The 24,857-nt window shown below is 37.8% G+C and overlaps 1 long non-coding RNA gene across 3 annotated transcripts; it reads left to right on the forward strand.

The window, feature by feature from the left end:
* On the forward strand, positions 1-23,648 carry LOC106148235. 3 transcript variants are annotated; one of them, XR_001233493.1, is made up of 4 exons: positions 1-85; positions 13,369-13,488; positions 20,315-20,539; positions 23,481-23,648. It is a non-coding gene; the product is annotated as an uncharacterized LOC106148235 (long non-coding RNA). The 3 variants fall into 3 exon arrangements; XR_001233494.1 differs by having other exon boundaries at positions 20,367-20,539; XR_001233495.1 differs by having other exon boundaries at positions 41-136.
* Positions 23,649-24,857: the final 1,209 nt, after the last annotated feature.

The raw sequence follows: 24,857 nt of genomic DNA on the forward strand, positions 1-24,857 counted from the left end.
GCTGGTTAAATATTGTCTCTGGATGTCTCCTGGAGGCTAGCATTTGAATGGTGAACTGAGGAAATCGGATGGCCTTCCATTGCGGGTAGGCACTGTCCTATATGCTAAGAGCTTAAACAGAAAAAGCTGAGAAAAGGTGACATTTCTGTCTGTCTGACTTAAACTGGAGCTGGGACGGGATCTTCCCTTTCCCTCAGTGTTCCTGGTCCTCAGGGCTTCAGACTCGCAGTGGGATCTACAACACTTAGCTCTCCGGCTTTCAGGCCTTCATGTTACCCACGAGCTTTCCCGGGGTTCCGGCTGATAGCAGCGCACTGTGGGACTTCTCAGCCTGCCCAGCTGTGTGAGCCAATTCTGGATATTCATAAGTCTTATTTTGTGAGATCTCTCTCTCTCCCTCTCTCTCTCTCTCTCTCTGTCTGTCAGTCTCTTTGTCTCTCTCTTCTCTCTCTTCTCTCTCTCTCTCTCTCTGTCTCTCTCTCTCTGTCTCTCTCTCTCTGTCTCTCTCTCTCTCTATATATATATATATATACATGTATATATATAATTTCTCTGGTGAAGCCTGATTAATATATTCAGTTTATCTGAACACAGAACACCTCTTTTTTCATGCAATGCTTACTAAATCTCTTAAAATTCTGCAACATGCATTTGTCTTTTTTTTTCAGTACCCGAACCCCTTTCCTATCTGGGGGACCTTACCTTATAAGAAAGAGCTCAACTCACTCTACACAAGGTGAAAACATCTGAGAGACATTTTTTCCGGTCTACCCCGTAGCCAGCACATAGGCCAGAGATGTAGGCTTGACTAATCCGATGAGCCTGCCCTAGATTCTGATCCAGGAGCTGGGAACAGTAAGCATTAGGAACTGCCAAGGATTCAATCCTGGCCAAGCTCAACCAGAGACCACAGGCTCCGTGGCCTATTGGCAGTAACCTGGCTCCCAGATCCGAGGAGCTGGGTACACCAACTGCTTGCTGTCTGCGCCCACAGCAACAGAGACATGGCTCCAGATCTCGCTGGTTTAATTTGGAGCATTTTCCCCCTAGATTATGTTGACCTTAAGTCTCGCTCTTAATCTTTTCTGGAGATGTTATGATCTACCCAATATCCTTTAATTAAGTAATTTTCTGCATGAGTCAGCCAGAGTTCTATTGCCTGTGATCACAAACCTCGACTGAAACAAATGACTGAGGGAAATACAGTTCTGTGTTATTTTTAAAAATAGCAATAGAAGAGTTCTTATGACAGAAAGATTAAATAAAAAGAAATTGCACACAACTGAATGTTACTATTAACTAGCGCTGTGGCTTAGGTTTTTATTAGGTACGGCTGTTGTCACTCCAGCTTTAGAGATGCAAAAAACAAGACTCAGAGCGGCTTTGCCTGAAGTCAGTAAACAAGAGTCAGAAAATTCAGCTGTAATTCTTTTGTCTATACCAAGGAAACAAAGCTAAATAACATTAGCCACTTAGATTAAAGGATCCAAATTTAAATAGAGTTACACCAGGTAATCAGGACTTACATTATAATAGCAAAGTCCATGGTGAAAAGAGGCTCCCAAACTGGCTTAGCAATTGCACACTAGAGACCAATTGTCCTTCTATTATGTTTACTTCACAGAGTGAAGGTACTGTCTTCTTTATCATTTTATTTTTAATTGAAGAATAATAATTATATATTATATGGTTATGGGACACAATGTGCTGACTGTAATCAGTAACAATGCACTGTGTATTTCAGAATTATTAAAAGAGCAGATTTCAAATGTTCTCATCAGAAAAAGCTGAAGGTAATTAAGAACTGTTATTCTCAGAGAGACAGAGGATTGTGTTAAGGAGGTAATAACCCCCGCACAGCCAACCACCTGACAATTAGCTACTTTGATTATCCAGAGCAATGACATGTGCCTGCGGGCACTGCGGATGTCAAAGGGACTAGTTATAAACTTGTAATTGACAGATTAGATACAAAATATTCATTTGGTACTGAAAAACTGATTTTCCTTTTAACCATTATTCCAAATGCACATTAGTCACTTTAAGGTTAGAAAAACAGCTACAAGTACCCACTGTATTATCAATGAAGAAATGTAGTTTGTGTGAAACGGGCAAAAGGAAGGAATGAGTGTCGCACTCCTGTTGGCCCTTCTGTCCCCAAACATATGGAAGAAAACCTGGCTGTTGGCCTCATGTTATGCTGAACATCAAGCCATGGGCTTCAAGACTGTGAGGTATATATTAAGGCATGCAGATAGCCTTCTCTGTCCACAGGTTGTGTGTGCATGCATTCAACCAACCTTGCATGGAAAATGAGAGAAAGAGAGAGATCTATACTGAACATGTGCACACTTTTTATTCCTTTCATTATCTCCTAGAGAAAACAGTATAACTACTTACATAGCATTTGCATGGTATTAGGTATCAATTCGGTGGCATCTAGAGTTGATTTAAAGTATACTGAAGGATAGGCATGGGATTTTATATGAGGGAACTGAGAACCTGTAGATGTTTTAACTTAAACTAATTTATTCTTTAGCTGATGCCTAAAAACAAAACTTGTACATATTAATAGGATCATATGTGATATTTGAAGCATATGTACATTTAGTAATTTTTAAACTGGGCTAAACAATCTCATTTCTTCAAACACATCATTTATTTATGATGAAAGCTTTCACAACGCTTTCTTCTAGCTTTCTGAAAGGTGCAGTTCATTGGTGTCATCTATAATTGCCCCACTGTGCAGTAGCACCCCAGAACTTCCTGCTGGCATCTAACTGTAACTTAGCACGCATTGTCCTTCCGCTTACACTCCCAGGTCCCTAGTAAAGACCATTCTGCCCTCAACTTCTATGAGATCAGCTTTTCTAGATTTCCGCATATCAGAGAGAGCAGTGGTACTGTCTTTCTGTGCCTGACTCATTCACCTACCCTAGTGATGTACATTCCCATTCACGTTGCTGCAAATGGTGGAATTTCATTCCTTTCACTGACTGAAGAGTATCCCATCTTATATATCCCATTTTTTTATCCATTCATCAGTTGATGGACCCCTCAGTTGCTTCTATTTCTTAGTTATTATGAGTAGAGTTGAAATAAAAATGGGAATGCTGTTATCTCTTGGACAGATTGATTTCATTTCTTTTGAGTATGCACTAGGGAGTAGAATTACTGGTTCATACGTAGCTGTATTTTTTAAATTCTTGAGGGCTTTCCATACTGTATTCATAATGTCTAACTCATTTACCTTCCTACCTAGAGGGTTATCTAGAGGTTTTAAGGTGTTCAAAGTTCTTTTTTCTCTGCATTCTTATCAGCACATGTAATCTTTAGCATTTATTACAATAGCCGTAAGGTGATATATCATTATGGTTTTGATTTGCATTTCCCTAAAGATTAGTGATCTTGAATATTTTTTCATATTCTTGTCATTTATATGCCTTCTCTTGAGTAATATGTACTTACAGCTAGTACATATTGTTTTATAATCAGGTTATTTGGGTTTTGTTATTGAGTTTTTGGAGTTCCTCATATATTCTGAACATTACTTGTCAGATATATAAAGTACAAATATTTTCTCCCATTTTCTAGGTTATCTTTGAGGTCTGTTGATATTTCCTTTACTATCATGAAGACTTTTAGTCTGACATAATTCCATTTGTCTATTTTTTATTTTGTTTCCTGTGCTTTGTAGGCTTTATCTAAAAACTCATTGCCCATTTCAATTTCCTCATGTTTTCTTCTAGTAGTTTTAGTCTTAAATTTAAGTTTCATTTCAATTTCCTCATGTTTTCTTCTAGTAGTCTTAGTCTTAAATTTAAGTATTTAATGCATTTATAGTTTTTTTAATGTCATAGTTACTTTACTCATCATTAAGACAAAATATGCAATGCCCACAGTTAAAGGAGGAAAGGTTTATTTGGCTGACAGTTTGTAGAGGTTTCAGTCCATAACTGGCTGGCTTCAAGGCAGGGTGGCTTGACAGAGAGCCAACACAGAGGAGAACAGCTCATGGCTGGCAGAAAGTAGCAAAGCAACAAGCAACCTTAACAGCATCTTTCTGTCCCTTTTATCTTATTCAGGCTACCCAGATTAGGGTGGTGTCAAACCGACCACTGGACTGATTTAGTAATCACACACCCTTAGTCCCAGCATCACACACTCTAGATTGAGCCACCTCTGAAAAAACTCATGACTGCATGAGGCTTTAGGGGGACATCCAGACACAAACCATAACACTGGTGAAAGTTAAGGGTCTAGTTTCACTCTTCAGCATGTGGATATCCAATTTTACCAGCATCATTAATTGAAAAGACAGTCCTTTCTCCAACTATTTTCTTGGCAGCTTTGTTGAAAATCAGTGCCTGTAGGTGTATAGATTTACTTCTAGGCTCTCTATTCTACTTCATTGGTCTACGTGTCTGTTTTTATGCCAATACCATGCTTTTGGGCTGTAGGAATTGAATGCCTTGATCACTCTGAATCTAATTTCAAAGAACAAATTCTCTAGGCTGCTGCCATTCTGGAAAATTAGACACCAGTTCTGGCAGTGTCATGATCTTAGCCTTGCAAGCCTTCAGAACTGTGAATAAATTTCCATATAAAATCACCTAGTTTATAGTATTTTCATTTAGCAGCCCACAATGCCCTATAACTTGTTGTTGACTGTGTATATGAGGATCACTGACTTTTGTATGTTAACTTGGTAACCTGCTGTGTCTTTCAGGTTATTTGAACTCCTCCAGTGTTCTAAGATTTTCCAGATATGCCACTTTACAGTCTGCGTACAGACATGGCTTCTTTTAATCTATTGGTGTACATCTGGTTAATTTTTATAGTGTTACTGCACTGGCCAGTGACTCCTAGAGTGTTAAATAGGAAAAGATAGTATTCCTACCATTAGTGAAAATGCCTCCAGTGTCTCCCGTTAAATAACATGCCAGGTTGCTGTGGATATGTATGTAGTTGTACATGCATACAAACTGTATCACATTCAGAAAATATTCCTAAATTCCTAATTTGTAGTATATTTGATGTAATGGGCTTTGAATCTTAAGGTAGGTATTTTCAATACCTATAGAGATAATCCTTTGGGGTTTTATCCTTCAGAGTCATTGATATAATACATGATACTAATGAATTTCCTGGTATTTGACAAACCTTGCATTACTAGAATAAATACAACTTCATCACGATGTATTTCTTAATATAACATTGGATTGTGCTTGCTAATATTTATATAGTATTTTTGCACCAATAATCAAGAAGATAGTGATACTTTTAAAGCTTTTCTTTTCTTTCATTTCTAATTCTGTCACCATTTTACTTTTCTTTCAATTTGTTCTCTCTTGCTTTTCATTTATGCCTATTAAATTTTCATGTGTATGTACTCTTTCTCAAGCCCCTTGCAAGGTATTCAGTATTTATTTTTTATATTTTAATTTTAAAGATAAAAAATGAACAAAACAACAATGAAGACAAAATCAAAACAACACAAAACCAACAAAAACGATATATGGTCTCAAAACAAAATGATAGGAATTAACAGGGATTGCTACCTTACATACTGTTATCTTTAACAAAGTTGCTCAGTCCACCAGACATAAGAATGTAAGATTTATCAAACAAGCAAAGACAGTAACAAGTAATAAAAATAAAATTGGAAATGATGCAGAGCCTATTTTTGTCTTTTTCATTTCCTTCCTGAGTTGGTCAAGTCTGTTCTTAATTCTTCCAGTTTTATCCATTTCTGTTCTTAGATTTTTAAACTTCTCATTCAAGGTGCTTCTTTCATAGTCTCACATGTTTGAATGGTTGTATAGATTTTGCTTGGAGTGTGGATTTAACACCCTTTTCTACTTCAGGATTTGTCTTATGGGGTATGGGGGCTATTGCTCAGTTGACATATGTAATATTTTCTTTCCTGATTCTTTGCAATGGTTCTGTATACATTTGTTGCTATTTCCTTCTATTTTTATGGTACTGTGATGATTTATAAGATTTCTAGTTTAATGATGACATCCTGCGATAAAACAAAGTGCGTGTGTTTTAGGTGTCGTTTGTTCACACCTTTCAGTTGTGGGAAGAAGAACTATGAGACCTCCAGCATTGTGCATCTGATCTTACAGAACCCTAATATGTACACCTTTTGCTCCTTTTCTTTTCATTATCCAATTACAAAAGGTGCTTGCCTTTTGCTCTTTGTCTTTTTCCTTCTTTAACAATGTGTTTGGAACAATTCCTTTCACGTACCTCCTGACCCTTTTCATGACACCTACTCTGAAGTCTTTTCCCTATAGTTCATGCTGTGCTCTGCCAGATGCTGTTACCATAGTTATAGAGAAAGAGTGAACTTTGCCTTTTCTGTGGTAGTTTTTGATGAAACCTCAGCCCCTGCACTGCCTTCTCGTCCTGACTTCCCTGGAGTTTGTCTCATGGGCCTTTAGTCATTATGGAGCCAGCGCAGGACAGGGTGCAAGAGGACACAGGAGACTGCCCTGGAGTGTAGTAACTTCCTCTTTTTGGTTATGGTCACGTTAATGTTTTAGCCTTCTTTATTTTATGGCTATTCTAAAGACATAGTTTTATATAGCTTTGCATATCCTTTCTTGTTAGTTTTAACCATAGGAGATATAAAGGGGCTATGTAATCAAGTAGCAGTTATATCTTCAACCTCCCAGAAGTCACCCATTATAGCTGTTTTAAAGTTCTTGTCTGTCAGTTTCAAATATGTGGATCACCTATTTGCTTTGATTATTTCTTTTCCCTTGTTTATTGATCATATGATCTTGCCTCTTAGCATGGCCAGTAACTCTTGTTTGCAGATAGGATGCTGTGTGCAAAGGACACGTAAGGTTCCACACATTATTATATTCTGCAAGAAAATTTTCTTTTCCTGCCATGGACTAAATTGTGTCCTCCCAAATTCATGTGTTAAAACTCTAAACCCCAGTGTGAGTAGATTTGAAGATACGACCTCCTTCTAAGGAAGTAATTAAAGTTAAATGAGCCCGTAAGTGTGGGATCCTGATCTCACGGAAGCAGTGGCATAGAAGAAGAAGAAGAAGAAGAAGAAGAAAACTTTCCTCCCTCCTTGCTTCCCTGTCCCCCTCCCTCCCTCCCTCTGCCTTCCACCCTGGGTGCATACACCAAGGAGAGGCCTATGGGGGAGTGGCAAAAAGATAGCTATGTGCAAACGAGGAGGAGATTCCTAACCAGAAAGTTAACTGCCAAAATTTTGACCTTGGATTTCTCAGGATCCAGAACTGTGAGGGAATGTCTACTGTTTAAGCCATCCATTCTACAGTATTTCATTATGGTAACCCAAGAAGACTAATGCACTTCTATTAGGCACATTACAGGCACTCAATCCTTCAATACAATTGGGATTAAACTAGGAAGATCATATTTTAGTAAGACTCAATCTACTTTTCATTGTGAGCATGATGTTCTTTGCCTTTTCAGTACTAAAAGATGGCAGGGGATACATTTCAGGAGTTTTTTACTAATTTTGTGCCTTCTTGCCCTATGCTGTTTCAAGATTTGATAAGTGTTTTCAGAATTTAAAAACTGGATGTATATTTGGGTAGGTCCTTTCCCTGATAAGTTTCTAAACCCTGGGAGATTGTGGGAGAGTTCAGAACAACAAGAAGAATCAGTCATGCTCTTGAAGTTTCTCAAGTTCCCAAAACTCCATAAAATATATGAAAAGTGTTGCTGGCTTCTCTTTTTACAGCAAAGCCCCTTTGCCTGGGTCAGGCTCAGGCATCCGTGAATTTCCAGGAACTGACAAATGCCCTGAGAAGAAAAGAGCCAACAATGACATTGCCTCAGAATTGTTCTTGCTGTAGAATTTTAATTCACCTTATCTTTCTTCCTTTGACAGCTCTCAGATAGTTTTGAAATGACTTTTGTAATATTTTCCATTTACTTAAATAAGATAGTTGACCTACCGCGTCCTCCTTAGAAGCACAAGCCTTTCTCTAATCTTTACAACTGTAGCCTTTCAAAATGATCTAACAGAACTAATATGTGTTCGAATGAATGAACAAAGACATGATTTATGCCAATTTTGCCTGCCTTGCAATCTTTACTGGGCCAAGTTTGCCACTGTAACATGGAAGTCAAAATGTTGCTTTGGTGATAGAGCAAAAGTGCAGTAGCCAAGATTCAGGACTTTTTGATACAAAGGGCATATTTTTAAAGCATGAAGCCATCAGGCCCAGATAGCATAGAGCTCTGAACTCATCCTTTATTTTCATCAACTTTTTACCTTTCAACTTCTCCTTTAACTCCCCAGGATGCGAAGTAGTGGGCGAGGTAGCTGCTCACTACCCCAAGAGAGCAGGGACTTTATCTTGCTCACTATCTTATCCCCAGTATCAAGTACAGCTCCTCACCCACCACTGAGCACAAATCATGTGAATCAGTCAATAAGTACCACTGTCCTTTCACAGACTGGCTAGAAGATTAACCTGAATAAACACATAACATGAAAGTAAAGGAAGCACTTAGTGAAAGTTATTGGCAAAAACTGATACAAATATGACTGTCCGATACTTGTGAAAAAGCATTTCACCATAACTTTGATCTAACAGAAATGGAAGTTCTACTTTAGAATAAAATAATCATCATTTGTGAGATTAAATTATCCTAACATCCCTCAAATAGAGTTCCATCCACTCAAGTAAGAACTTTTCAGAAAACAAACTGTAAGAAAAAGTTCAAAATATAGACAGCCTTAGAAGTAGTTTCAACTTCCAGCACTAACTGTAGTTACTGGCTACGTGGCCCCTACTGTGGGAACATCGACAGTTTTATTTACACATACTGAACCAAGAGCAGAAGTTATCTCAAGAAAACTGTACTTAACCGTATATATTATTTATCACTGATTTTCTTCTTCCCTGGAGAATAAAATTTGACAAGATCATTATGTAAAAGTAGCATAATTTTCTTAAAAATTACAAAGCTATATGAAATGATTGACTCTTACTAAAAAAATTTGGATAGAAAAAATCAATTTTGGGTGAAAGATATTATAATGTGAACAAACTCATTTAATTTACAGTTGATAATGTTCAACAGCAGGATAATTGGCCATAGGGGATGATTCATGTTAAATAATTTTAAAATGTCCATCCCTTCACAGTTTAATTTTCTAATTCAACTATAAATGGAGCAAACATAACGGTGCCACAGAGTATGAAGAAAATATATAAACAAATTCAGAATTTGCCCCTATTTTACTAGCAAGTGAACCAACTTCTCTGAACTTCATTGTCTTTATTCATAATATGGTAATTACTGAGAGAGCTCAGAGGAATCACTTGTCTTACAGGTGGGTAATTAGGATTAGCTAGTAGAAATTAGCAGCAGTTGTTCCAGTAAAAGAGGAACTGTGTAGAGTAGCTAGGACACAGGGAAAGGCAAAGATAAACAAGAAGAGAAAGCAGGCACAGCTACCACATGATTTTTATTCCTTTAAGCACAAGAGTAAGAAGCAAAGTGAGACTCTGGCCAGGTAGAAACAAAGGTCTGGGTCAAATAAATAGTGCACCTGGCATAGTGGTGCACCCTGGTAATCCCAGCACTTGAGAGGCAGAGGCAGAAGGATCACCTCAAATTTGAGGCCAACCTATGCCACGTGGTGATTTCAAGACCAGTCTGGACTATGTAGCGAGACCCCATCTCAAAACAAAATAAAATGTACAATTAGACTCTACTCTCATACCTTAATAATAGGATCACTGCTTTAACAAAACGACATCACAAGGAAAATGATTCCTTGAAATTTAATTACTTTTGCCTTTAGAATTATCAAGAGTAAGTCTAGAAGGGGATTAAATCACAGACCAAAATAGGTGTCAACAGGGAGAATACTACTTCTGTAGGAAAGGCTTATCTTTGTGCTGGAGCACTAGGAAAGCTCCTGGTACTGATGACCTGCTGCTACTGGAGACTGGCTTAGTGGGGATCAGAATAAGTAACATTATGTAGGCTCACATCTCCATCTTGCCACCCAGTCTGCCCAGACCACTGCTTTGAAAGAAAATCCAGAAATTCTAAGCCCTAGACTGTGATATGGTAAGTGCTACCTGTCCTGGAACCTGCTTGAAGATGTTTGGAACATCCCGGCCACCCTAAACACACCCCTGCCAGCCCTGAAGATAGCCTGGGAGGCCTGGGCCAAGGTGTGGGCTACAGTGAATGCTGACCTCATGGAGTTTTTGACTGAGAAAAGAAGAAGTGCAATGTTAGAAATACCGTATGCACTTATAGGCTAGAAAAACTAAGCAAACCAACATATTTGCCTTACAAACTAGTTTAAACTGCTTACCCTCAAAATTCAATCTTTAATTTAGAAGATTGGGCATTCTCAAACAAAGCATTAAAAATATCACTGAGACTTTAACGTAAAGAAAATATGAAGGCCTTTAATAATTAATGTTCTAACTCTTCTCTGCAATTAGATACTGCACAGTGAAAATGTGTCTCACTAAACTATATGTACAAGTCTACAGTTTCTCAAAAATCTGTTGTTATTGCTGAATGAAGGGGTAGATTAACAGAAAAAAGCCAGTTGTGAAACTACACCTACCTTGGTGATTTCAGATATAGGTCTCTGGAGGCTGTTACTTTTGGAATGATTATCATCATTCCTTCCTTTTCAGTTCTAAATATTAAGCAAACCATATAAAACTAGATACACGTGAAATTTGACTAAAACTTTAGATGTTTTTTCAAGAGAAACTAGCAAGATAAAAGGGATTATAAGGAACAGAGGAGAGTATTGTGATAAAATCACTATACCATATTTATTAGATGATTTTAAATGCTGGTGATCTTTAAAATAGAAGATTGCATTTTATTATAGCAACTGAAAATGTCATTAACTTCACAAGTATTGAACAGTCTCTGTTCTCAGGATTTCATAGTAGACCTCACTTTCATTAAATGGTAAATTTTTAAATTGTTTTAAACTGTGTTTCCCAAAACCAGATTTCAGTTGCTCTCTAAACTTCAAGAAAAGAGGCAAAGCTAAACTTTGTGTATTGCACAAGTAAGGATTTATTGGGCTAAATGGTCACTGCTCCAGATAATCTGTAATTTTGCAAGCACAGAGATACAACACTGTCCTAATAATCTATAATATTTTGGACAGAGTTACAAAAGCACTAAGAAGGAAAGCTGATCGCTGCTTTCCTAAAATTGAATTCTTGGTAGCAAGTGATCAAAATACTATTGAACTGGCTTGAAGGGGAACAAAAAGAGACAGAGAACAAAAATAGAAATTTATTTGCATGAGTACATGAGCAGTACAGAGGTACCACTCACTTCAGGTATGGTTAGGTCCAGGGATTCTAATCCGAATAAGAATTAGAGCTCAGTTTACTTCCGGTATTTAACTCAAATATCCCCACATTGTCTTAACTCTCAAACAGATGGTTTCTTTTTTAATATATACTTTTATTTTTAATCCACACATAGTAATTGTAACTATTTATGAGATACAGTATGATATTTTGGTACCTGGTTACAGTGTGCAAGGATCAGATCCAGATAACTGGCATAGCTATGATTGCTGACATTTATCATACTTATGTGTCAGAAAGATTAAATATCTTTTCTACTGGCTATTTTGAAATATCCAATTAATGATTATTGTTAAACTGTATGTGGCTGGCTTTGTAACTCCTAAGATTGCAGAGAGAGAGAGAAAGAGAGAGAGAGACAGAGACAGAGACAGAGAGACAGAAAAAGAGAGAGAGAGAGAGAGAGAGAGAATTTTTTTCCCTGTAATTTCAGCACCCAAAGTCCTTATATTGACAGTTACTGATCTGGCTGGAATAGTGTGTTTAAATGACATCAAGCATGTAGAGGCATTTTTTAACCAGTTCTAGGTTATAACATTTATACCACAGAGGTCAAAAAGTACAGGAGAGGAAGTGCAGTCCTACTCAAGACTGATGTTACTTGTTTACAATTATAGTAACTAGGCTTGTTCTCTTCTAGTCCAGGCCTGGCCGTTCCACCATTCATGCTTAAATTCTACCGCTGGCTAAAACACTTCTAAGAAATCTGTCAGCTTGTATTGTTATGCCAGTGATATATACCTAGTTTTATCTCCTTCTCAACCTTATCACAACTTGGTTTGCTGTATATTAAAATTTGGCTCTGCAGGGAAGGCCACAGTAATTTGGGTTGTTGCAGGGAAGGAAAATGTGTGGCAGAGATAACATCAGTGGGAAAATGTGTGTTAGTTTGCTTTGAGGGATGAGTCTGATTCCTCTATGCATGGGGCTTAATTGGATTCTAAAGTTTGCTCTTGTTAAAAATCACAGCCCTAAAAGAAAACTCTTTGGGGCATAGTATATGCTTGCCTTTCTGTTATTAACTGATAAAGAAAATAAGATGTTTTTAGAACACTTAGTGAATTTGTCTATGGACGAGCATATTTCATGCATCATGACGCAGATGTCAAGGGTCAGTAAAGAGTTACGTCAGCAATGCTGCTTCCAGAAGCTTCTCAAGGAAGGACATAAGCACCATGTAGCATAGCAGTAAAACGATTGTGGATTTGGAATTATAAAACTGGATTTGTGCTTGCTTTGGTCCTTCACTCCCTCTTTAAAAGGTATTAGACAATTTATTTAACTAACATATGAACCTCTGTGAAAAAAAACAAACAAAAAACACCTGCCCTATGTTACTTATGGGGCCAGTGTCAGACTCTAATAAAATGAAGCTTATTATACCTATGTCTTTCTTGTGAATAAAATGCCTCAGGGCTATATCTTACTCATTTTTGTGAGTTATAATCCCTAATTCTGTGCCTGGTAGTCAAAATATGCTTAACGAATATTTTAAAATGAACAAATGATCAAAAAGATGGATGGATCAATGAATGAATGACAGTCATCATATGTAGAAATAGATATTATTTAGCACTGCCTCAGAGAAGTTCTGAGATTGATCAATACTTTAACAATGCTTTGGAATTTAGGCTTCCTATATTTTACTCTGCATATTTTTTCCTAGGCTTCCCTTAGTAGAAAAGATGCAGAGCTTCAAGATTTAGGAAGAATAGTGACTCCCTTAGTAAGGAAACAGCCAAGAAAATTACTGCTCTCCCAGCTCAAAGAGAAACATTAATTAGGTAAGACATGGGCAAGGAGCAAAATAGAGAGCTCAGAAGAGTGAATTGTAATATAATTAACACTTAGTAATTCCTCTAAATTTCAGAGCGTAACTGTCTTGTTGCAGAACCCTTTGAATTATTTAAACCATTTCTGAAAGAAGCCTTTGAAAACCCTGGAGATGCCTTTTTATCTTTTTATAAAGGTTCTTTCCACTACCATCTAGGTTCTCCGCACAAGATGTACAGCCTGGGGAAAGGGGGCTGGATCGAGGTAATCCTGAGACAATCCTGCTGTGTACACTGACAACTGGGCAGTCTCCACCATGGAAAAATATTTTGCACATGTGAGTGTGTGGTTTCCAGAATTTTGGGTCCTGAGCTGTTAATTTTATCGTTGCTTCATTTTTTGTTATTTTTAGTTTTTCTCAGTGAGGGAAATGGTGCATTTATTAATGTTCTAAAATCATGCCAAATATAGATTGTAATATCTATTCATAACTGTAAGTGTCTGTTTAAATGTGTAATAAATACCATAAAGGGAGAGGAATGTGGTAAAAGGATTTTGAGACAGGTGCTATAAAATATTATACTCTTATTCTTGGATCTTCTGATGAAACACATGGCTATCGCCTCATAGGATTCAGTTATCATAAGAACATTCTCAGTGTTTTCCCAGCCCCGAGTACAAGGGTGGAACAAATTCCCAACAAGAACTTCTACAGTTTAAGTCAGATGAGGGATACAGACAGCAAAAAGAATCCTCTATGATCACATTTGAATTTGTTTCAAAATCACTTGTAAGAAGGCGATGTTTCTCAGTTCTGCACTGATACTTCAGGACCCGAAGTGGGTGGGAGAAGGGAGACTCTTGTTTCTCCTCCTGGAAAATACTCTGTTTCTCCTTCCCAACCCAGAGCACAGGGAAAGAACCAAAGTCACCATGACAATTTCTAGGCTAGTACCAAAGCCAATGGTCTACTACAGAGTAGAAGAGAATGAAGGTCTTAATTACCATTTGCCTTTCATGAGCACAACTGGCCCTATGGATTTTAAACACATGAAAATGCACTAGATCTCTTTAGTTTAAAAAAAAAAAAAAAAAGACAAACCTATAGTGAGATACCACTGTTATGTAGCAGAGTGACCCAATCATTTAATGGCTCTTCAGATAGGGAAGGGTGAATACAAGTAAGTACTTTTGTTAGTGAAAGTTGAATTGACAAATTCTTTGGAAGTCTATGTGGAAACATATACTGGAATGTAATGTGACCACACCAAAATCTGTATGCACATCTCTATGACTTTTCTTACAGATGCAGTCATGCTAATGTGCAAAAACATATTAAAAAGGATACTTATTACAGCTCAATATACTGTTTGTAAGAATGAAATTGCAAATAATTTAAATATGGCCTTAGTAAACTGCTTAAACTAGGAGTTTATATAGTTGAATATCATAGAGTCACTGATCGGAAGAGTATCTTAGCCACTTTGGTCTTCTGTAACAAAATAAACTATACCGGGCCTCTTAGACATTTATTTCTCAAAGTCTGGCAGCCGGAATGTCCAGCATAGGTGCCAGAGTGGTTGGATGCTAGTGGGCACCTCCCTCTGGGTTTGCTGACGGCTGCCTTCTCTCTACATCTTCATGTGGTCTCCTCTTTTTAAAAAAGACTCTAATTCCCTCATAGGTGCTCTGCTCTTGGGAACTCATTTAAATCAAATTACCTTGCAAAGGCTGCACCATATAATACTATCATATTAGGAGTAAGGGTTTCTATATGTGAATGTAAGTGTTGTGGTTTGTGTCTAGATGTCCCCCCAAAACCTCATGCAGTCATGGGGCAGGCTTCTAGAGTTTAGGATTGATTCATGGTCCAATGCTGGGATTATGGGTGTGAGTGCTACACCTGCCCTGGGTAGGTAGTTTGCATACAGTGTAAGGGAGGGAAAGAGGCTTGCTCTTGCTGCTCCTCCCCTTTTGCTCTTGCTGCTTTTACTGTCTTCCACTGCCATGAACTGTTGCCTGCTGCCATGTGCCACTCTGCCTTGGAGTCAGCTGATTATAGACTGAAATCTCCCCAAACTGTGAGCTAAACAAACCCTTCTTTTCTTAATTTTGGGCATCAGGTACCTTGCCTCAGCAATGAGAAAAAAGTAACTGAGACAGTAGGGGAAGAGGAAATGACCCAAACATTCAGCCCATATAATAGGCAGGTTCTAATATGGACTTATTCCTGAGGTATTTTGTTAAATCAAAAAATTAGATGCAGTACAATATACAAATATTCTGCCTCTCTTTTCTCATTTACTGTCCTCCAGCGAATCTGTCTTTTCTCTCTCACGGATATGCCAAGCTCATTTCAGCCTCGGGTCCTTTGTACTTGCCACCACTTCTGCCTGGAATGATTTCCTGATTTTTACCTACCTGTCTCTGCTTACCTTTCCGTTCTCTATGAAAATTCTGCCTCTTCAGAGAGGCCTTGAAGCCAGTAACAGCTTTATCATATTCAAAAAATCAGCCTGTTTTGCAGAAACTGCTCTTATTAATATGTGTGTGAAAGAGTCTATCATAGCTAAAGGGCTCCCACCCTATCCCTCATACTGAGCAACCTGCTTGACTTTCTTCTCAGTATTTAGCACTACTTGGGAATATGTCATTTTAAAACTTGTTTATACACTTACCACTAACTCTTCCCTCTGCACATACTCCAACCTCCTAGTATTTAAGGTCAGTAAGGACAGGGATTTTACAGTGATTATCCCTCTGTCTTTAATATTTTGAATCATGTCAAACAGGGAACAAATAGAGAACATTCCATAAATATTAAATGAATACGTGAATAAAGAAATATGTTACCTGTACCTTGATGTACAAAATATTCTTCTAGAAAGTTACTAAGAGGATTACTAAGCTGGTTCTTCCATGGTGGGAGCAGGAAGGAAATTCATGTTCTGGCAACAGCCTGAGAAAGAAAATAGGTTGTGCCCATGTCCGACCTGCTCCATATGCAAGGAGGTGTGGCTTTTCCCTTGTGGAGCCGTAGCATACTGCCTCTCAGTAGCTTTCATTTCACATGCATATAACAACAGCATACCTACCTTGAAAACAGAGCTGCTCTCTCACAGTAAAGATCAGGAAATATTTAAAAACCATTTCTTAGTTCCTAGCTCTCCTTCTATATGCTGCTGCACTGTGTGTGCTGGGACTACTTAAATTTCCTTCCCCAGTCTCCCCTGCCAGGCAGGCTCCTGTGAGGTTCTACCAATGGAAACCAGGCAAATACCAGGAGCCAAAAGAATGGGACCGCTGCACTTCCTGTTTTCTGGTTTCTAACAAAAGACTCTCAAGTAGCAGCTCACAGTTGGCTGCAACTTCCATCCCCATCACATTCTCCCCCGTCTGAGCACAGGTAGGGTCTGGGCCACACCATATTCCTTTGCCTCACACCTTCCCGTGTCTGCTCCTTTCCCCATATTCTGAGGCTTGAAGGTGATAGTTGCTTCCTATTGTCTCTGCTCTTAGGATTATTTCAGCATCCTCCTGCACTTTCAGCCTTCTAACATCCGTGTTGCAGAATCCAAGAAAAAGGAGTTATAGTTACAAGGGCAGAGGGGAGTCCGAGGGTGTTGCTCTTTAAGTCCTGCTGCACCTGTACAATTCCTTTAGCAACTGAGCTCCTTACTTCTCCTGAGTCTGGGGAGAACCCTCTAGGCCATGAACTGCCTAGAATGTACAAACACCAGCTTCGTGGGTTTTCTCCAGGAGGCTCAAACCCTAGTTCTCTAGGCACACGCACATCCCCACACACGTATCTTGTTACATGGGCCTTCCTCCATGCTTGTAGGTGGTAGCTGAGTCCTGCTACTGTTGCTGTCAGGCTTATCTCAGCATCCTCATTTTGTTCTTTCACCTTTCCAGCACCTGTATAAATTCCCTGTACTTCTAACTAGTATGAATTCTCTTTTTCTTCCCGGAACATCACTAGTGCAATGCTAATTTTGAGCCTTCTTTTCTTGGTCTAATTCTTTCCTCACATGACCTTTATTTAGACCCATTTATACATCCAATTCTTATTCAACTCGAATTCTTATTTGCTCTTTACATTTTAAAAGCGAATGGACACCTCAGATTTATTGTGTCAAAAAACAAACTCCTAACACACCAATCTATTACTTGAGCAGAATTATTCATTTCAATAAATAGTATCACTGTCTTTAATCCTAAATCCTTAAAATTGAGCTAGGGTCATAACTTAGTGGTAGAGCACTTGCCTACCATACACCCTGACCACCAAAAACTTATCCTTATTTACTACCATTCCCTGATTATTTGTAGTCAGTGCATCAGCATCCCATATTAGTTAGATCTCCAGAAATGCACCTCTATCTATTTCTCTCCATTTCTTCTGCCATTGTCTTAGTCCGGATGCTCTTTATCTGTCATGTTGACTACTCTAGCTCTCTTATTAATGGTCTCTATCTTTCAACTTTTGCCTTCTTAGAGTTGTTTTTCCACCTAATACCCATAATGTTTTAAAAGTATAAATCAAAATGAAAATTTAATCAGAATGTCTCATAATGACTCTAATAGAATCTGCTCCTTATCACCACTTCTGACTCCATCACCTCCCTGTCAATGGGCATTAACTGTAGGTGCCGAGGCCTCCTGGCTTGATTATTTGCCTTTTCTTCTGTTTGTTGTCCAGCAGGGCATTTGCTAGTCACTATTATTTCCCCATCATCTCTATACCTAGAATATTCTCTATACTGTAAAACATGCTCAGGAAATATTTGTTGACTCTATTAATGAATATTTTAATATCCTCTCATTGAGCTTGACGTGTCTCAGCATTCAATTCTGAAAGTATATAGAATTTTTTATCACTTTGGTGAAAATCTACAGAATTAGAGCTGTCTCCTATCTTCTTCTCCTAGGGAAATTTCTTAAGGAATAACAGCTAATGGGATCAAGACATGGTGGCACAGCTGATTTCCTTTAGATAAATAATACATAAATCAAAAAGTTAAAGATGGGGATACACTAAAATCTGCAAGATTTTTTTTTACAACCGTGAGATTCATGGCCTTTAAAAATATGTAGAACAAGATGAGACAAATGTTTTCAGTAGATCTTCAGGTGCTCTTCTCTAAAAATAACATACTTAACCACAAATCAGTGTTTAAAGCCAGATGGTTAATGAAGGCCAGCCAGGAACCTCCTATAATTCACAGTAATGAATATGGTAATGAGCTTGCATTATAAACCAAACTGCATTGTGACACACTGTATCTATTTCAAATAACAATGATTTGATTATTTCATATGTTCCGAGGCTCCAAAGTTAATTTACAGGAAAAATATTAGAAAGCCTGATGGATGAGTTATCATTCCCAGTGAATCAGCCCGAAGGTGGCCTAAATTTTATTAACAAGACCTTTTTTAAACACCAAATGCCATCAGAAATAATATAATACTCAAGCTTAGGTAGAGATTAAAATCTTTCAAAAACATGAAAGAAGTCCTATTATAGTACTGTGGTTGAAAAGGAATGTTTTTCATTCAATTCTTTGATGCCTTTGCTTTTCAAATAGGACTCTAGGAAAGGTTATGTTCTGTTGGACAGAATGCTTTAGGGACTCTTCCACTATAGAAAAATGCCAGGGATTAAATTTTAGTTTTAGTATCAAAAGCAAATATTTATTTTTACACTGAAAGTTCACCTGAACTCAGACAGGTAGTCTGGAAAGACATTGCAAGGTGCCACTGTGATGAGGCAGGAGTGTAGTGCAGTGCAGACCACTGAGCGTGGCTGCTGCTCTTGAGAGACACGTCATAACACCCTGCCTTCTTCCAAGGGGACGCAAGGCTCAGAGACGCATAGTGCCACAAAGCAAGGTCCGCAGTACACTTCACTGTTTCCATCTAAAGCGTACCAGGCTGCTCACACACTGGGTGTTTGGAAAAGAAACCATTACAATTGAAATGCATGTTTTATGCTCTAAATTTTTATACTGCTTTTATTAAACTATTATTTGCCCCTGGGAATTCTAAAAGCATACTTTTCCCCAAAATGTGCCAGAACTATAGACAGACAATCTTGGACAAATTCTGATCTATAAAATTTCTGAATTAACCTCAGCAATGTTCACTGAAGACTGGAGGTCTATTTTCTAAAGTGTATTTCTGGTCTAAGTGTAAAAAGACAAAATTGAAGGTGTGGAAACTATTTTGAAAACTGGAAGATTAAATGAATTGAATTGAGCCATTTTCCCCCACTCAGTTCTGTACATACTGGTAGCCAGACCCTTATCATACAGGGGAGAAGAGATTGAAGGACTCTGGAAAATGATATCAACCCAAGAGGAAAATTCTGAAGATGTCAAAAGCCTTTCAAGTAAATACCCCAATCTAATCAATCACAAAAATTCATAATCTATAATGTCTGTTCATATACTTCAAGTGATCAGTGAGCTATTAAAATATTACAAGCCAGGCATGGTAGTGCCTGCCTGTAATCCCAGTACTTGAGAGCGTGAGGCAAGATTACCTTGAGTTCAAGGCCAGCCTGGGCTACATAGCGAGGCCCTATTTCAAAAAAGAAAAAAAGAAAAAGGCAAGACTACAAAATATGACCAGATAATATATTTCAAATGTGAGAAAGCATTAATATATATACATGTCTAACTATATATAATATAAAATGTGAGAAGGTGACCTATAATTATTAGATAAGATTGTTGACCATTAGAAGCCAGCATGTAATTTGAGAAACAGAGACCCACACAATAGATTGAAAGCAACTTGGAGGAAACACAGACTATGCAGAAAAATTAAAACCTAAAAATAAAAACAATAAACCACCAACATCTACAGAGAATAAAACAAGAACAGAGTATTATACTAAAGAAATGTTCAGACAAAAACACGTGCTTTACAAATTAAAAATATCACAGATGAAAAGGAAAGAACTCAGTAGATGAGTCCTCAGAAGGACTCTTGAGAGAAGATTTAGAAAATGACTGACGAGCGAGAAGTTAAACTATGACTGAACAGAGGAGAAAGGCAGAGGGTGAAAATAATTTTAACTGCAAGGGAAACAAAATGCTCAGGAAAGTACCAGCGCTCACACTTTACTAATTTCTCTACTCTTTCCGTACTTGACACAGACATAATAATGCACTGCTGTGTAACATTAACATAACAAAAACTCCAATGCAGCTCTCCTGGCGGAAAGGGAATGAGAAGACTGCCTACGTGAAGAGGGGACGGAAAGAGCAGGGAACGGTGTTGCAGATGATCTCATCTCCCTCGGCCCGAAGTCATTAATAATGTTAGAAACTGGAAAACCAAGAAGGAGCAAGAGGACGGCTGTTTGGAGTTATGACACTGAGGTAAAAGTGAGGAAAGTGACTACTGCTAGAACAGACAAGATGTTGGGGAGGGCGGGAGCCATGCTGTGTTTCATGGCAAAGCTTGTAAAGTCTTTAGAATCATATGATTAACCTTAGTAAAAATAAAAACTAAAAGAAAAAAGAGAATGAGGCCAGGGGCAGGCGGGGCCGGGCCTCAGGGAACAGTGCACTCTGGGAGGAGACCTGCTTGCTGATGGCCAGTAGCGCTTCCATACGTCTCCTGGAGTTGACGCATGGAAGAGATGCTTGATGCGCATGTGCTGAGATGTGTGGAAGAGTCTGAGTCAACAACGGCATTTACACATCCTTGGCATGCAAACAGGTCTCGTCTGACAATTCCTGGCTCTGCCGCTGAATAAGTGGATGACCTTGGGTGAGTCACCTACCCAGACAGCATGACAGTTTCTCGTTCCCCTTGTATTCTTCACAGCCAGTAGCAGGGAAGTGTAGAGAGAGTGAGCGCCTAGCTGTTTCTTTATAGGTCATTTGCATAGCTGTTTTCTTTGGGAAAATGTTTCCTAAATTTTTCTAAAAGTGTAAAGTACATTTGTGTAGATAACCCATTTGGAGGGTGAGATATACAGATAATCTAAAGTAATCATCTCAGGAAGCTTTTTATAGAGCGCAAACATGTTCAAAGCATTTTAAAAGTGTCTCTGTAGTAATCACCTTCAAAAGTCAAATCACTTTAAAAAGTCAGACATTAGTTTAAATATCACATGACCTCTCTTATATGACAAACCCAAAGTGTGAATAATTTAAAGAGCAAAACACAAGATGGATGATAGAACACAGGGAGCTAGATCTTTTGCAAATGGGAAAGGGACCAAGACATGGAGGAAGGCAGAAGGGAGGGGAGAAAAAAGGGAAGTAAAAAATAAGTAAATGCAACCATGAAAAATGTACACGAAATGTACATGTTACACGAAATGTACATGTTACACGAAAAATGTAACCATGAAAATATGTAAATGTAGGTAAACAAAAAATTAACCAGAGTATTTAACTCAAACTCTCTTTTGCTATCTCTGTGTACTGTGATCAGCATTAATTCTGTGTGCATTTTTGTATTTTAAAAAATAAATGTGTGTATTTATAACTTAAAAAAATAGTTACATAGTCATATAGGGTGGCCTATGCCACCATGAAAAATGTACACGAAATGTACATGTTACACGAAAAATGTAACCATGATGTACCTCAAACACTTACTGAAAAAAATTGACAAATTAAAAAATATTTGTAACTTTTGCATGCGTGTGTGACACTAGGGATTGGAAGCAAAGCCTTCACACGGAGCTACCTCCTTAGCCCTTTTTCATACTTTTATTTTCAAACAATGTCTCACTAAATGGCTAAGTTGCCCATGGTGGGCTGAAACTTGCTATCCTCCTGATTCAGCCTCCTAAAATGCTGAGATTACAGGCATAGGCCACCCTATATGACTATGTAACTATTTTTTTAAGTTATAAATACACACATTTATTTTTTAAAATACAAAAATGCACACAGAATTAATGCTGATCACACTACACAGAGATAGCAAAAGAGTTTGAGTTATATACTCTGGTTAATTTTTTGTTTACCTACATTTACACATTTTTGTGTGATTTTTTTCAATTAGTATATTATAAATAGTTCCCTTCTTACTAAATACTATTCTCATTACAATATTAAAGACTTCGTGGTGTTCCCCAGATGTATAATAGCCTATTGCTGGGCTATCTAATATTTTACATAGTTTGCTTTTATAAACAGCACTGTGATAAGTGCCCTTGTACTTTAATACCCATCTATTTATTTCAGTGGGTATGATTCCTAGAAATAGAATTTCTAGAAAAAAAGGGTGCATATTTTTAAAATCTCTTGATATTGAAATACCAGAATATCTCTCCACATGACATACTCACTAACAGCCCACATCTCATACTTTTTAAAAAACAACAACTGTACATATTCATGGGTACAGTGTGATAGTGTGATGTTTTGACATACGTACACACCTGGTTGAGACGGAAATACCACATGCCTGTAATCTCAGCACACTGGAAGGCTGAGGCAGAAAGATCACAAGTTGTTCAGGCAAGTTAGCAACTTAGTGGGACCCTGTCTGAAAAATAGAAAAGAGCTTGGGATGTAGCTCAGTGCTAAAACCACTCTCCCTGAGTTCAATCCCCAATACTGCGAAACAAGCAAGCAAATATAGACTGTGGGACAGTTAAGTCAAGCTAATTAATGCATTATCACCACTCACTTTTTTGTGATGAGAAGGTTTAAAATCTAATCTTTTAGCAGTTTTGAACTATGCAGTACAAAACGGCCGGGCGTGGTGGTGCACGCCCAGCCAGCACTCAGGAGGCTGTAATTCCAGCACTCAGGAGGCTGTGGCAGGAGGATCCTTATAAGTTTAAGACCAGCCTGGGCTACAAAATGAGCTCAAGGCCAGCCTAAACTGCATAGAGAGAACCTGTCTCAAAAAGACCAAAAAAAAAATGCAATACGTTATTAACTATGGTTATGGAACATTAAAAGTCGTACTCAAACTTTTGAATATCTTCAAAATAGACATATCTAGGTTGTTGAAAAGGATTCTGCATTAGTTACACTACTTCCACTTCTAGATTATAAGAACTTTGAGCTCAGAGACCACTTCCTTAAAATTCATTGCCTTACTGTAATTATCAATAGAAAGTAATTTTATATTAGTATGCAGTGAATAAGGTCAGCAATCAAACTAGACTATGCCGTTTGAGTCAAGACCAATATGACTATAAAGTAATAATACAGATGTGCACAAGTGTGAAGCATCAGTACATCCTCACTGCTAAGCACAGAGGACCGAGGTCACAGAAGGCAAGCGGATGATGAAGGTTTACCTGTCTTTTCTGACCATGTCTTCAAATTGGTGGTTATTTTTCAGATTATTCGGAGGTGATGCTTATTAAAAGAAATCTCCAAAGCATGGACCAGGCAGATAATGACAGAAGTGCCTTCTGATTAGCCTTGTTTTATATGAGACACTGTTGACATACAGTAAATGCATAAGCAGACATGAATAAAATAAACCTCAATAAAAAGCATAAAAGAAAAAGCACTGCTTTTGTTGTTGCTTTGAATCCTTTTTAGCTGAGAGAAAGAATGCGTAACTGGTTGCTAAAAGCATTTTGAAAGGAAACTACTGTGGTTGGCTCTGAGGAGTGCTGTTCAGAGCCGCTCAGCACAGAGATGTGTGCTCCCAGAGCTTGCGCCATGGAAGGACAGGTAGAAGCCTGAACTACACCTTTCCAGATCAAGGAAGAGGTAGGTAGAGTCAGATCCAGCTGTTACAGATGAGCTAAAGGCAGACCAGAACACACCTGAAAAATACCTGTGAGAATGGTGAAAAATTGTGTTCAGATTTCAAGGAAAAAAAACATATCTGTAAGAAATGATAGCAGAATGAGAATTTCTTTGTATGAACATCAGTATCATCTGCACTTTTTTTTGGCCTCTCAAAAATATACCTGTAAACGTAAAACCTCACATATTCCATTCAGTCCTCAATTCAGTAACATGAACACAGCATAACTGAATGCGGAGAAATGAAACATTTTTCTTGTCTCTAGAAAACACATCATACAATTATCTTTAATAGTATGTTCTGAAAAAAAAAAGAGTATGCTCTCTAATACTGAAAGAAATTATAAATTGGTAGTAAAAAAAAATTCCTGGGTTTACATTTAAAAATGTAAGCTCTGACATTATATTAAGTCTGCAACTTCAGTATCTACAAAGTGGATATTTAGCACCCTGAAAAAAATTGTGAGACCTAAGCCCAGCACAAGGTACTTGGTTATCCTTCTCAACCAAAACAAACATGCACTGAGAATGTTTAAAATCTGAGCTAGACAGCGAAAAGTAAAAAGCAGAGTATCTTAAAATCGATTTTGAAATAAGCTATACCTACACACCCATCTATATATTAAAAGAAAATAAAGCAAAGTGGGTGCTGCTGTGTTGAATGTCTTCCACAGTGACCTTACTTTATCCTGTTTCTCCACGATGTCACGTAACTATTCCTGTCTATAAAGAATAATTGGTTGTCTTCTTTCTCTTTACTTTCTAGCGGAGAAAATAAAACCACAGTTTTTTCACTCTCCTTTTCTTTCCTTTTAAGGTATTTTTAATCTGAGATAATGTTAGGCTTATAAAAGATTTTTTAAAAGTACAGAAAGTTTCCAGATATCCTTCATTCAGCTTTCCCTACATTTGCCATTTTTCACAACCAAAGCATCTATCTCTAAGTTAAGAAATTGCC

Source organism: Chinchilla lanigera, unplaced genomic scaffold (genome assembly GCF_000276665.1).
Source record: "Chinchilla lanigera isolate Chin_1 unplaced genomic scaffold, ChiLan1.0 scaffold00017, whole genome shotgun sequence".
Taxonomy (NCBI): Eukaryota; Metazoa; Chordata; class Mammalia; order Rodentia; family Chinchillidae; genus Chinchilla; species Chinchilla lanigera.